Source organism: Rhopalosiphum padi, chromosome 3 (genome assembly GCF_020882245.1).
Source record: "Rhopalosiphum padi isolate XX-2018 chromosome 3, ASM2088224v1, whole genome shotgun sequence".
NCBI classification, from domain to species: domain Eukaryota; kingdom Metazoa; phylum Arthropoda; class Insecta; order Hemiptera; family Aphididae; genus Rhopalosiphum; species Rhopalosiphum padi.
In genome coordinates this window covers 43,350,473-43,365,288 of record NC_083599.1, presented here as the reverse complement: position 1 = coordinate 43,365,288, position 14,816 = coordinate 43,350,473, and the positions used below count along the sequence as shown (strand labels likewise).

The 14,816-nt window shown below is 32.5% G+C and overlaps 1 pseudogene; it reads left to right on the top strand.

Annotated features, from left to right (window-relative positions):
* The first annotated feature begins 11,506 nt into the window (after nucleotides 1-11,506).
* LOC132925061 (probable aconitate hydratase, mitochondrial) lies at nucleotides 11,507-13,545 on the top strand (annotated as a pseudogene).
* The last annotated feature ends 1,271 nt before the right edge of the window (nucleotides 13,546-14,816 follow it).

The following is a 14,816-nucleotide window of genomic DNA, read 5'->3' as shown; positions in this document are numbered from 1 at the left end:
CAGTTCCTATTCAAAATCCTACAGATACTATGAATGTCACACCAAAAGTTCTGCGACCACCTCCAATTTTTGTAAGAGGATTATACAACTTTCCTGACCTATGCACTAAGCTTATCAAACTCATCGGAGTAGATAATTTTTGTTGCAAATCATCGACAGATCGAGTGAAAATAATGACAACAAACCCAGAATCGTATAGAGCATTGGTTCACTTTCTGAAAGACCAAAAAGCAGAATTCCATACTTTCCAACTTAAGGAAGACAAACCATTACGAGTTGTGATTCGAAACCTCCATCCAACTACACCAACTGAGCTGATTAAATCTGAACTCGAAATGCGTCTATTTGAAGTTAGGCAAGTCTCAAAGGTTCTCCATAAGGTAAACAAACATCCATTACCTTTATTTTTTGTGGACCTGATCAGTCCAACGACATCTACAACCTCACGTCATTACTTCATACGTTAATAAAGGTGGAAGAGCCATACAAGCCCAAAACTATAAACCAATGTTCAAACTGCCAAGATTACGGGCACATTAAATCTTATTGCGGTTATCCAGCACGCTGTGTCCGCTGTGGTGCTCAACACATGACGTCCGACTGCCCAAACTCCAGAGATGCTCCTCTCAAGTGCGCACTTTGTTCCGGTGATCATCCTTCAAACTACAAAGGCTGATCAATCTACAGGGATCTCCAACGACGTAAAAAACCAATGTCAAATAATAAGGTAGCTAATAATTTTAATCCTAAAAATATACATGTACAAGAAACACAACCAGTGAAAGCCTCCTCGACACACCCACCCACTGCAAATTATACCTACGCCCAAGCTACTTCCAACTCCAACGCCAATAATACAGTTTCTCCTCCTCCAGATATTAATTTACTATTAGCGAGTTTCATGAATGAGTTTAAACAATTAATAAGCCCATTAATAACTCTTCTCACTAAAGTAGTTTCAAATCTTTTAGATAAAGAATAATGACCTCTTCTACAAGTAACTCTATCTTAATTCTCCAATTTAATGCCAACGGTCTTAAGAATCACATAAACGAATTGCAACTAGTCCTTCAGGAAAAGCGCATAGATATTGCGCTAATTTCTGAAACTCGTTTTACTAAACACTCCTACGTTCCCATTACTGGATATAATCTTTTGAAATCAAACCATCCGGACAATACAGCCCATGGAGGTGCTGCGATTTATATTAAGTCCTCCCTGCAGTATCAGTACCTCACGAACTTCTGCCAACTCTATTTACAATCATGTGCCATTCTACTTTATCTCAATAACATACCAACTAAAATAGCAGCAATCTATTCCCCTCCAAGACATAATATGAACATACAAAATTATGTTGATTATTTTAGTACCCTTAGTCATAATTTTATAATAGGGGGTGATTACAATGCCAAGCATATTAACTGGGGCTGTCGTGCAAATAACCCCAGAGGTTTGGTACTTTATAATTACACAAATCTGAAAGGCTACAATATTCTAGCTCCACCAGGACCAACATACTGGCCTACTTCCCTACGTAAAAAGCCTGATATACTAGATATCTTTGTCTCCAATACACCATCAAACTTATTCCTCACGACTGGAAATCTTCTTGAACCCACCTCGGATCACTCAGCCGTACTTTTAACAGTAAGTGCTTCACTACCTAAACTATTTCATCCGAATACAGATAGGCGTAGATTTCACGATCTAGTTGATAAAAAATATAGATATGAAAGTTAGTCTCAAATCACCTCAAGAAATTGACGATGCAATAAATAAGTTCACAAACGTAATCCAATCAGCAGCTTGGGAGGCTATACCTACTCAAGCGCAGCTTTCAAATAATTCCTTCTCAATTCTAGAACATATCCGCATCCTGATAGCTAACAAACGCATGATGTTAAATATGCTATACAGAAATACAGCCGTGAGAAATCTCCAGGCTATGATTTAATAACTGCGGAAGTAGCCAGGTGCCTCCCAAAAAGAGCGATCATTCTCCTAACAGTCTTATTTAATGCTGCACTAAGATTGACATATTTCCCTCTACTTTGGAAATTTTCAATCATCATTCTATTCCATAAACCAAAAAAACCTCCTGATCTACCTTCTTCCTATCGACCTATAAGCCTCCTGCCCTTCTTCGCAAAAATTTTTGAAAGACTAATACTAAAAAGAATCCTTCTTTGCATTTACTCTAATAATGTACTTCCTAATACTCAATTTGGTTTTCGTGCCAATCACTCTACAACACATCAGCTACATAGATTAGTTGACGCCATATCCCTTTCACTTGAAAAAAAAAATACTGCTCATGCGTATTTCTCGATGTGTCTCAAGCGTTTGATCGAGTCTGGCATGAAGGCCTTCTCTATAAATTAAAACTTTTTCTGCCACCAACATACTACTTGCTGATAAAATCATATCTAACCGACCGTCACTTCCAAGTCAGGTTTGGTTCTTCCGTTTCAAACATTGCAAACATTAATGCAGGAGTCCCACAGGGTGGCATATTCTCGCCAATTTTATATAATATATATGCCGCTGATCAACCTACCTCTCTAAATACAACTGTAGCCGAGTTTGCGGATGACAAGGTAATTATAGCTATGCATGAAGATCCAATTTCTGCTTCCCTAAACCTTCAACACCACCTTAACCTATTGTCAAACTGGTACGATAATTGGAGAGTTAAAGTAAATCAATCTAAATCACTACCTTCACTCTTCGCCTTTCTCCCTGTCCTGAAGTTACCTTAGCCGATATACCTATACCTTCAACTCAATCTGTTAAGTATCTAGGACTAACCATTTATCGTCGCCTTACCTGGGCGCAACATGTAAAGGAAAAAAAACTCGCCCTAAATGCGCGTATCCGGTTGCTCAAAACACTATTAATTAACAAACATACAAAATTAAATATCAAACTGCTTATTTATAAATCCTTAATTAAGCCTATGTGGACATATGGGCTCCAACTGTGGGGTAATGCCAAAAAATCCAATCTTAACAAAATACAAACCGTTCAAAATAATATCTTACGCTCCATCACAAATGCCCCCCCTTATATCTCTAATTTTACTCTCCACACCGACTTAAAAATGAAAACTATACACGAAGAAGCTAAAACATATTACAAACGTTTTTTCAACAAACTGTCTGGTCACTCAAATCCTCTGATATCCGGCCTAGCCACTCGCACAATTCCTGGAAACCCTCCACGGCGTTTAAAAAGAAACTGGTGTAGAGATCTTCTAAATGAATAACGAAAAAAAAAAAAAAAATGATAATAATTAGAAAAAATATATAGTTACACATATATTTAAACAAAAGAAAGTGCGATCACTGGATGGCTTCTTCCCTCACCCTATTCATGTTTTTTTTTAATATAATGTAGCACATATTCTTATTATGCCTTTGGGTATAGATTGTATATTTTCTAATAAAAAATAAAAAATAAAAAAAATATATTTTTTCAAAAACATGTTCCTATTGACCCAGCAATGTACATAATTTCTTGTGATGTAAGTTTTGAAATTGTTAATTTTAGTTAAGTATTATTTTAAAATAAAAAGGTGATTACAATTAGAAATAGCAAAAATAGACGACACGCGTGGACCGAGTTGATTGTGAACGTGATGGTTACATAGTATATACCGAATCTCCAACTTTGAGTATACTATTTAAATGTATATTTAATACAAAAAGCAAAATATTACCTTATTGATAAAGTTCTTTGATGTTTATTCGCGCTCTCTAGTCTAATTTAGAATAACAATGGTTAAAACATTGTAATATTTTGTGTTAAAAATATTTTAATTTTAGAAAAAATGTTCTAAGTTTATTTTAGTATTTCATTGGGCTCATAACTATTATAAAAAATTAAATATACACTAGTTACTAACAGTAGATACATAATCTTATTAAAATTAAGATTCAGCTGTTACAGCAATAATATATTATTTTCTTAAAATAAAACAATGACGATTAACCCAAGTAATCAATTGTGTACAAATTGGGACATCAGTTATCTAATATGTTTTTTTAAAATTTGGTATCGGGCGTTTAGTAGAATATAACATTGTCCTGTTGTAAGCACACTAGGTCTGAAGAGGTTATAATAATTTTGTTTTAACTCGAAACCCACCTATAGTGGTTTTACATAGCAAGTCGAGGGATGTTTTCGATTGTCCTAGCGAGCGAGTGACCGCGTCTGGCGTATTTGAAAATACCATTAATTCAAATTTGTTATAATAGTTTAGCCAAATTCTGACTTCCTTGTCGTTTTCAGCATACTTAACATGTACGTTAAAACAAACAAAAATTCAAAAAAAGAGTGTTAGTAAAACAGCAAAGTTTTAATAGCACGATGAAATAGAGCTTTGTACGAATGCGTAAAATACCGATTATTGCTAAGTTCATAAGCCAATAACTTAAAAACTATTGATTTCCGATAGTTCATTTTTACACCATATTTTATAAAACGTTGATTTACCTAGGTTTCGAAAAAAAAATAATTGAAAAATTCATTATAAGAGCGTTGTGCGCATACGCAAAACACCAAAATCTCAATTTTCGCAAGGCTTACTCAAAAACTAATGTTTTGCACCATCGTTATAAACTCGATAAATACGTAGGTTTTCGAAGGAAAAATTGAATAATTCAGGTGGGCGCTAAACTAGATGTTCCAATAGCAAAAATAATATGTAATATATTATTTTATACTAAGTTTATAAATTTCTAAATGCATCATAAACAATATTATTTAGAATCCACAGCATATAGATTGTTCAACGTTCAACCATAAGATTATCGACGGTATGATGAATATTGAATTAGTGTCTTATTACGCCGTAGAGCGCTGTCGGCGTGTAATTAGTATCGATGGGTAACGTTGAGCTCGCTGCATTCGCCGTTAGTAACAGCGGCGCAACGAGCTAGTCTAGTTTTTCTATTCACTAAATACTAATCATTTTGTGATTGACCGTTGTCCGCTCTGTCCGCAAAATGCGTATTCCATGGCTCGCTGGTCTCTGATGATGGATGGTGCTGCGCAGCGTGTTTATGCTTTACCGAGTTGTTCTCATATGCAATCTAATATTTAATAGTATCATTGATTATTAATACTAGAATCAATTTTTTACCAACTACTTATAAATTATTGAACATTCAAGAGAATTAATGTTGTAGTAATGCATGTGGTTAAATACCTGGCTTCTACGAAAAAACGGAACTTGTCCATACCTATATTATTTGTTGTTGGTCGGTAGTGTTAAAAGAAATAATGCAGTATTCTTGAACGCAACAATTAGTGAACAACTACACTGTACTAATGTTGACGTGTCTAAGTAGTATGGTTGAATAGCATAAGAGTTAATACCTACTTGTATTAGTTTATTTTAATTGGACAGATTTATATACTATTTGGTCTGAACAATTTGTTACAATAGTTTATAAATAAGACTGTTGTCACTCATGAATTGGCGTATATCCGTGTAAGATATAATTTTAGTAAGGACATGCAACGGAGCCGTTTATATTATATTAAATTATATTTAGCTATGATTTAACAAAACAGCATTAATGGCGAATTAATGTCATCTACTGTTTAACAAATGCAGCACTATTTTATTTATTACCTAGATCATATATGAAAGAATACCACGACCACGTACCTATTGATTCCAAAAAATCATTTGTAGCAACGATCACTTATCGTAGAGTTTTAATAGCTGTACTATAAATAATAAAGAAACCTAAGGATTGCATTTTTTGGTACAATGTTCATATCAGTTGCCTGTGTGTCATATTGTATGCTATTTCACAACTACCGATTTCTGAGAACATTCTACGTGCTATAATATAATATAGTTCTCATGATCGGAAATTAAGGGGTTATGAATTTAATAGCTACCTACTAAGCCTAGTGCAAAATAATGAATGTATTTTAACATGTTTAATAATGTTGAGTATTGTAGTAAACTGGTAATATAGGTAAGTGGTCCTCATTAACTTCTGACATATGTGATATATCTGACCACGTGATTTCTAAACGTGATAATTAATAACTATTATAAGACTCAGTATTTAAATTTAGTTAAAAGAATTAACAGAACTGGATTTCTCCGAATAATTGGATGTACAGATTAGATATACACCCATAAGTATTATACTTGTGGTAAGTGTTCATTCATCAAAATATTAAAATTTATTTTGAAATAAAATTCATGTTTATATAGGTAATTATTCTATTAATCCGGAATTGGTATATAATATATATCTATAATTGATAGTAATTTAATCTAATATCATGTGTTGATACAAAATGGAATATCTAATTTAATACATTTACACAGTAAAAGTTACTAAATGAAGGTATTAAATAATAGAAATTTAACAGTTGTTCAATAATTTAGTATCTACTGGTACACTATACACATTTTAAAGATTAGTTGAAATTTGTGGAAAATTATGATTTTACAGTAAAATGTATAAATTGCAATTTTATGTTTGTTTCCAAATTGGGTATTATAAGCATACATAAAGACAGTTCAACACAAAAATAACTACAGAATGCTCTTTCATAGTTTCACTAAAAACCCATTTTATTAAATTGAATAAAGTAAAGATCTACTAAACCAACAGAAAAATTATATATTATAGTAATATTTGATTACTAAATAAATTAATAATTAATGTTTCCTGGAAGAATATTCAAATTGTAAAAGTTTTTATAACAAATATTTTTACAATCAGTCATGAAAGTTATGAGATTGTTGAAATTAATATAAATATAAAGATAAAAAGATAAACCAATCAAATGCTTAAAATTTAAATTTAGCCCTTAAGGAGAAACAAAAGGTAAATGAAACATAACAATGATCTTTAATTGCTCTAATAGTAATCGCTAACTATATTTCATAAGTAACTTCATATTTGTATTATAACTAATTAGTCCCAAAAATACTTTTATAATAGATTTTGAGTGACCAATATGGAACAATATTGATATATTCATTAAATTCTGAAAAAAAAATCATTTTATATTTTTGGTGTTAACATTTATTAATGTGTTCTTTGAAAAACCTGTTAATTATTCACAATATTAACTTTTCTAAATAGGTATAATGACATAAGTAGAACGCGGATTTTTAAGCACTACAAAGTATCAAAATATGCCGTAAATATTCAGCCAAAAGCGTAAAAATATACAACAATATTGGAAAAAAATTGGCCAGTAACTTCAAACTACTATGATTTGTAAGGATTACTGGCAAAAATCCAAAAATATGCAATTGCATAGAAATCCGCCTTATAGACAAAAGTAAAATAGGTGTTATAATTACATCGAATCGTTAAATCGTAATGAGTTTATAAATGTTGAGCTTTTGAATATGTTTCAAATTTTTTGAATATATTTAGTCATTTTTTACTATGCACAAATACTTTTGATATGGAATATGTATTGAGTGTCTACAATGTAATTTATTGAAAATAATTAGTTTTTTAACTAATTTATTTGAATTGAATTAAATGTTTCTAGATGAATAAGTTATTTCATTGAAATTTTTGAAAAATTAACTTGATTAACAATTTAAATTACTAATTTAAACGAAAAACATAGTTGTTATAGTAGTTATTTAGTTTTAATTAAAAATTGTTTTATGGGGTTTTTAAGAACCATGAATATATTATTCACAATGTAAAATAATATAATAAATATGAATAAGTTAATATAAGTTCATTTCAGTTAATTGTAATTATATTTATTTTGTCTTTTCATTACTTATAGCCTATAGGTTGTTGCATTAAGTAAAACTGGGAAAATTTTAAGATTTGTTGGTTCATTTATCATTGCACTTTTTGTTTTACTCAAATAAATTTGTTTAAGTTTTCCAAGATAATCATAAATTATAACATACTACATAATATGTGTGTTAAAAAATGTTTGTATTTGACATATTCCTGGAATACTGACATTCTCCAATTACCATTTGGGTTATTTTTGCTTTTATGTAGTTTTCTAGCTTAAGTAAGTTTGAATAGATACTTTTGTGAGTATTTTTAAAATTATAACAGTCTTTACTAATCTGTAAGAGTCACTTGTTAAAACAATCGGTTTTTCTTTATCTAATCGTATAAGACGCTCTTTTGTTCCACAGATTACGATATATTTTAGTAGTGTGAAAATTCTTTGAAAATGTACAATTTTCTTCTTCTTTTTATCTAGCTGTTTTGAATATAGTAATTCGATCATGAAGAGCTAATAAAAGCATGTTCCTTTTGGATTTTAATCTTCATATGTATCTAAGTTCAGTTTTACATCAGATACATCTTATTGTAATGATAAAAACCATTCAACATTAATCAATTATACTATGGAGATATAGTAAATTGATGTATATAATTCTTGAATTTGATCAATTTCCGGAATACCAATAAAACATATTTATACAATACTAACTTTTTCCAATTACCACTGGGTTATTTTTGCTTTTATGTAGTTTTCTAGCTTATGTTTGAATTTCTTAAAATATGAAATTAATTAATTTAAATACAATGGATATTCCAGATTTAAATAATTTCATCTCTCAATTAGTTTTAATACTATCAACTCGTCCTGGTACCACCTCATGACTCCATTCATGAGTCTTCCGAAAGTCATTAGAGTATTAGACCGTTTTTGTGACCGAAAGGAAAAACTCGGAATTGAAGAAGACCTCTACGTATCCGGAAAGCTGTATATTTTCGTGGTGGTACTTGCCAGTATTCGCTTCATAAATCAAAAACACCAAACATTTTCGTGCCTCACATTTGCCTAATAATTGTCTTTAACTCCGGCATCGGGTACGCATTGGACACGTCAAGTCGTTAAGCCATCTATAGTCAACACAGAAGCGGAAGGAAAGATCCGTCTTTTATTCTTTTCCAATACTACTGGGGCCGGCCTACAGTGGTAGTACTTGGTTCTACGAGCCCCAGGAGTTCCATATCGCGCACCATATCATCGATAGCAGTATGTTTCTGTTGAATATATGGTTTTAGCGCGATTAATCTTTAAGCACAATTTCGAGTTCAACTAAGTTGGTACGTCCTACTTTTTCACTGAATACTAACACGTATTGTTTAATACTTTGATGAGTTTCGGTGTCATCCCCAAATTCTAATTGTTCCAGGTCGGTAGGTAGTGGGTGATTGAGCTTTTCAGCATGTTGAGTGTTGACCCAAGGGATTTAATTATTTACAAAGAAGTCGTGTATGCGTCGAAATATTAGTTGCTTAAGAAGGATGGTTGCTTCGAATTTGATGTCGAATGCGCCAATCCTGCTTCTAATGTGTAGTTACCACTGGATATTGCAGTATGACCATCCGCCATTTTGACTTAATTTGTTGGTCCGCGGATTGAGTTCGAAAAATTGATTTAAAACGGTATGGAATATGTATAAAAATAAACCATTGGTTAGGAGCCTGGGTAAAGATCAGACCTATAACCCACCCTCCAGGATGAGAATTATCTCAAATCTCTGGTTAATTGAAGTGAGGTTATAACAGAAATTATAGACTGTATAGGCGATGTATCTGGGGTTCCGAATCATTTCTTTCAAGCTAGAGCTTAGTTCGTACACTAACTAAAGTATTCATCACGGAAGTCTTCATTATTACGAAACTACACACAGATTTGTGGTATTTACTAGTTTTATACATGTTAGATTTGGATAGATTTATTATTAATGCTAATAATAAAATAGTCATGACAGCTATTGTCCTTCATACAAACGTTCCAGCATTTAGGTTCCTGTAGTGTCTTATAATCATTTTATATTTTTAATTTCTATACTTTGTTTTATTAATGGCTTGTATAAGTTTGCTCATGAAAATTTAACTGGATAGAAGGAAGTGTAAATATATAGCCTATTGTTAGTATTCATTGACCGTGGCCACGATCGTGCTGTATAGATCACGTTCCTGTGAATTTTCTTAGATACTTTTCCTTGAAACAGAAGTTTAGTAGTGAGTTTGACTGTTTGATAAATGGGATTGAAAAAGCTAAACTCGCATGAGTGAGCTGATGCTTAAACTGCCGTTTCCATAACATAACTAGAGTTAATGTCAAGTCAATAAAATAAGTAAATGCTTGAAGTCCCAAAACTTTGTCCATGACAGTAATTTACCTAACAGCTTTTCTGTCCCGGGGAAAAGGGTACCTATAATAGTTTTCTGGAAAGGGACCAACAATAACCGGGAACCACACGAGGGGGTGATATAGGGATCTACATATTGTGAATAAACAGAACTTAGATATACATAATAATTAGGCATAGAATTAAACATACATTTATAGAAAATATACATATTTAAAAGAAAAAAAAATGTTATGTTTGGACAATCAACCTCTACCTTTTTTTTTGTTTTCTATCAAACCTACTGACTTTGACTACCGGATCTACAGCAGCAAATGTTGATAGCAAACTAACAATTTTTGTGTCTTTCCATGTAACAGCAACAATATCAATACCTCTGACTTTTGACACACAATGAGCAGTTGTACCTCTTGGCTTTTTCATTAGTAAGGAATGTTCAGGCAACATTACATTTTTAATCTATTTCTCCTAACAGTTCCTAAAGATAGTATATTTTTTTTTTTTTAGATAAACTAGTAGTGGTAATGTGGTATTCATCGCAAACATATACTAAGAAAAGAACCCGAACACCAAGACTATCTAAAACTGATAAAAATCCTAAACTAATAATACATGAAGCATGGCTGTATTTTACCAAATTACTTTTAAAAATAAACTAAATCGATGTAACGTAATTTTCACAATCGTGCGAGACCAGTCTGAACAAAGTAGAATAAATATAACAACGAAAAAAAAAACTATACCCTCACGATCGTGCCTTGTTGGTCTGTAAGGGATAATCCTTCTAATGAATAAATCATACATCATTAGGGTCAATTTATTTTGTGCTTTGAATTTTTTTTTAAATGATCAGAGTAGTTTAAAATATTATCTTGAGTAACATTTATCACAACAAATTTTCTACATGTCTTAGGAACTATATTTTGATATGTAATAGGTAAAAACACTCTTTCTTAACGCTTTTTTTGTTTTTCAATGTGACCAAAGTTTCTATCACATGGTAGGAAACTGTGTTCTGGTTCTGGATAGCTATGAATAATTTTCGATGTACCCTATTTCTTTGTTTTTGCCACAGTTTATAAATATTGAACTAAAGAATGGTTCTTGTTCTGTGTAGTATGTATCACTGAGTAGTGACGTAGTATCCGTCCGACAGCAATACCCTATCCTCAAAATTTGTCAAAACTCGTTCTTACTGTATACGAAAGTCAGTATTATTATTTATTCATATTGTTGTTTTGCTTTTAAATTGTTACGTACTGATCGCGTTCGAAGGATCGATCATTCACCTTGAGCTCAAATATCAATCCGTTTTCCATTCATCATCAGTTCAGTTTGCAAACAGTCGACGAATTGTACACTATGGCATACAAACTGGTATCCGGTGTAATCCAGCAAAGATGTTTCCACTCATCGTCGGCCGTATTTGGTGCAAGCAATGTAGCTATGAGCAAGTTTGACTCCAATCCCCTGCCATACGAAACTCTAGAGAAGCGTATCAAAATTGTTGCCGATAGATTAGGAAAGCCGTTGTCTTTGGCAAAAAAAGTGCTTTATTCTCATTTGGATGATCCTGTTAATCAAGATATCAAGCGTGGTGTATCTTACAATTAAGGCCTGATCGTGTGGCAATGCAAGATGCTACTGCTCAAATGGCTATGTTGCAGTTTATATCATCAGGTTTGCCAAAGGTTGCTGTTCCTTCCACGATTCACTGTGATCATTTAATTGAAGCTCAAGTAGGTGGAGTTGAGGACTTGAAAAGGGCTAAAGAAATGAATGAAGAAGTTTACAACTTTTTGAAAACCGCTGAAGCAAAATATGGAGTTGGATTTTGGCACCCAGGATCTGGAATTATTCATCAAATTATTCTGGAAAACTATGCTTTTCCTGGGTTATTGATGATTGGTACTGACTCCCATACACCTAATGGCGGTGGACTTGGTGGCTTGTGTATTGCAGTTGGCGGTGCTGTTGATGTGATAATAGCAGTCATTATGACCAGTTAATTGAAATTGATTTGACAACACTGGAGCCTCATGTTAATGGACCCTTCACACCAGATCTTGCACATCCTATTTCATAACTAGGAAACAATGCCAAGAAAAACGATTGGCCTGTGGAAGTCATAGTTATTCTTATTGAAAGCTGCACTAATTCAAGTTATGAAGACATGTCGAGATGTGCTACAATTGCAAAAGAAGCCTTAGCTCACGGGCGTAAATAAAAAATTCTATTTAATGTTACTCCTGGTTCTGAACAAATTAGGGCAACAATTGAAAGAGATGGAATTACACAAATATTGAGAGAATTTGGTGGTACTGTATTAGCTAATGCTTGCGGTCCATGTATTGGTCAATGGGATCGTAAAGATGTCAAAAAGGGTGAAAAGAACACCATTGTCAGTTCGTACAATATAAACTTTACTGGACGTAATGATATGCCAATGCAGCAACTCATGCCTTTGTCACCTCTCCAGAGCTAGTTACTGCTTTAGCCATTGAAGCGCGTTTGGACTTTGATCCCACAAAAGATTCAATCAAGAGAGCTGATGGTAAAGAATTTAAATTAAGTAATCCATTGGGTGATGAATTACCCGCAAAAGGATTTGATCCCGGTCAAGATACTTACCAAGCGCCACCTGCTGATGGATCAGCTGTGAGTGTGGTAGTAGACCCAAAATCCAATCATCTCCAATTATTAGAACCATTTAAAGTTTGGGATGGAAAAGATTTGGAAGATCTTACAATACTTATTAAAGTGAAAGGTAAATGTACTACTGATCACATTTCTGCGGCCGGCCCATGGTTAAAATACCGAGGTCATTTGGACAATATATCAAATAACATGTTCTTAACGTAAGTTATTATAACTTTGTCCTTATCAAAATAGATAAAATACAATTATTTTATTTATTATTCTAGTGCAACCAATTCAGAATAATGAAATGAATAAGGTACAAAACCAATGTACTGGAGACTAGGGTGAAGTTCCAGACACAGCCAGAGCATACAAAGCTAAAGGTATATTATGGATAGTGTTTGGTGATGAAAACTATGATGAAGGAAGTAGCAGAGAACATGCCGCTTTAGAACCACTTCATTTGGGAGGACATACGATCATTGTTAAATCTTTTGCCCGTATTCATGAAAACAATTTGAAAAAACGAGGAGTATTAGCCTTGACATTTTCCGATACTAAGGATTATGATACAGTTCAACCAACTGATAAAGTGTCTTTAGTCAGACTTGATCGATAAACTCCTGGCAGGCCTTTGAAATGCATATTGCGCCATACTTACGGAAGTTGTGACGAGATATTACTTAATCAGACATTCAATTTGTTAAGTCCAGAGTAGTGCATTAAACCGAATGAAGCAATTAGCTGCTTCTTCTAAATAAAATACTGATTCATTCATGTTAATTTGTATCATTTATTTATATTTAATAACTCATAGTTGATATTTTAAATTGAAACAAAAAAATAACTGCTTTTAGGCAAAGAAATCATTAGATTTAGATCCATTGCTACTATTGTTTTATATAAGTATTATAATTTTTAATACATTAAATATATCAATAAAAAAACTATCTCACGGTCCCGTACCATCATCCAGCACTTTGATGAAACTACACGTCTCACAATGCTTGTATAACGGTCACCACGTGGGTGATGACCATTAAAACCATCGGTGCCGAATTTTATAGACGACAACCTTGACGGGCAGTCTTATTCCGACAATATTCAATGTACATTTATCCTAAAATATATTAATGTATTTCTAACTATAATAATACTACACAGGGTGATTTTTTTATCGAAGAATACTCATTATTTCTGAAAGTATAGACGTTTTACCAAATTTTTTTTTCTAAAAATTTTAGTTGCATACTTTTCTACATTTGTATAACACTTAATTTTTTTCACCCTTTTATGTTATTGGTCAAACTATTATCAACTTTTGATTTTCAAATGGCAACCCATAATAAAAATCTTATAAAATAATAAAATTATTTTTTTTATGAATTATAACGTTAAAATTTTCATTTTTTGTTATTCCATTAGCGAGATACAGTGCCTCAAAGTTTGGTGGTTTCTCATAAGTAATTGTGCTACTGTTTATAGGTAGGTACCTACATAGTATTTTTCGTTCGTAAAGACCAGAAGTTATAACTAATAAATACGATATCGTTCAACCTTCAACCCAAGGTTTTTGTACCTGCTATTTTGAAATGGTGATCAAAAATGTCTTGTAAATATTATGGTGGTGGGTATCCATACGATTACAGCGCTATCTAGTTATCTTTATTATCTATGTTACTTAATAGATTTTCTATTTTATCATGGTAAGTGGTATAAGATGGTTTAAGTGTGGTTTATGAGTTGTATTAGATGGTCTATGATAATTACACATTTGAAATTATAATATTTACGTTATTATCATTTACGTGTCATGGTGGGGGGCACGGGCAGTTGGACCCCGTGATAACAACCAGATTTATTATCACGAAATTTTAATTTTCAAAATATATTTACTTACCACTGGTGACACCTGTTCAGCAGAAATTAATAAGTCATATCATACTTTGCTCTCGTGCACAACTGTAGCTGCAACAATGTGGATGTCATGATTCTGTAAATTATTGAGATATAACGAATTATTAAAAATTGA